Source organism: Rhagoletis zephyria, unplaced genomic scaffold (assembly GCF_001687245.7).
Source record: "Rhagoletis zephyria isolate East Lansing unplaced genomic scaffold, Rhagoletis_zephyria_1.1 Rzeph_scaffold_01397, whole genome shotgun sequence".
In the NCBI taxonomy this organism is placed as follows: domain Eukaryota; kingdom Metazoa; phylum Arthropoda; class Insecta; order Diptera; family Tephritidae; genus Rhagoletis; species Rhagoletis zephyria.
The window spans coordinates 79577-79990 of NW_016158481.1; positions in this window are offsets into that span (position 1 = coordinate 79577).

A 414-nucleotide genomic window follows, 5' to 3' on the forward strand; every position below is an offset into this window, starting at 1 on the left:
AAAAGCAAACGATAATTTACAAGGCGTACTTAGCACGGTGCATAGGCAACTGGCTGAGTCAGTGGGATCGTCGGTTCGAATCCTACTGAAAGAAGTCTGATGAGGAAATGTGGTGATTTCCAAATAGCTATCACTTCTACCATTTTTTCAAATTATTGTTGCTTTTCCACAATAAATTATCGAAAGTGGCAGATCTACCACAATGTGGTAGAAGTCCGATCACTGACGACAACCACGTGAGAGCAAATGCGGAGTTTGGTATATAGTCTGTTCCAATTGCAGTCCGGTTTACAGGATTTAGTCAGAACTTACAGGAAGTCGTTCCTATTGACATAAAACCTGTAAGTGGGAACACATTTGAGAGAGTAACTGAGCAACTGTTCCTAGTCAGAAGTTACAGGATTTAGTCCGGAG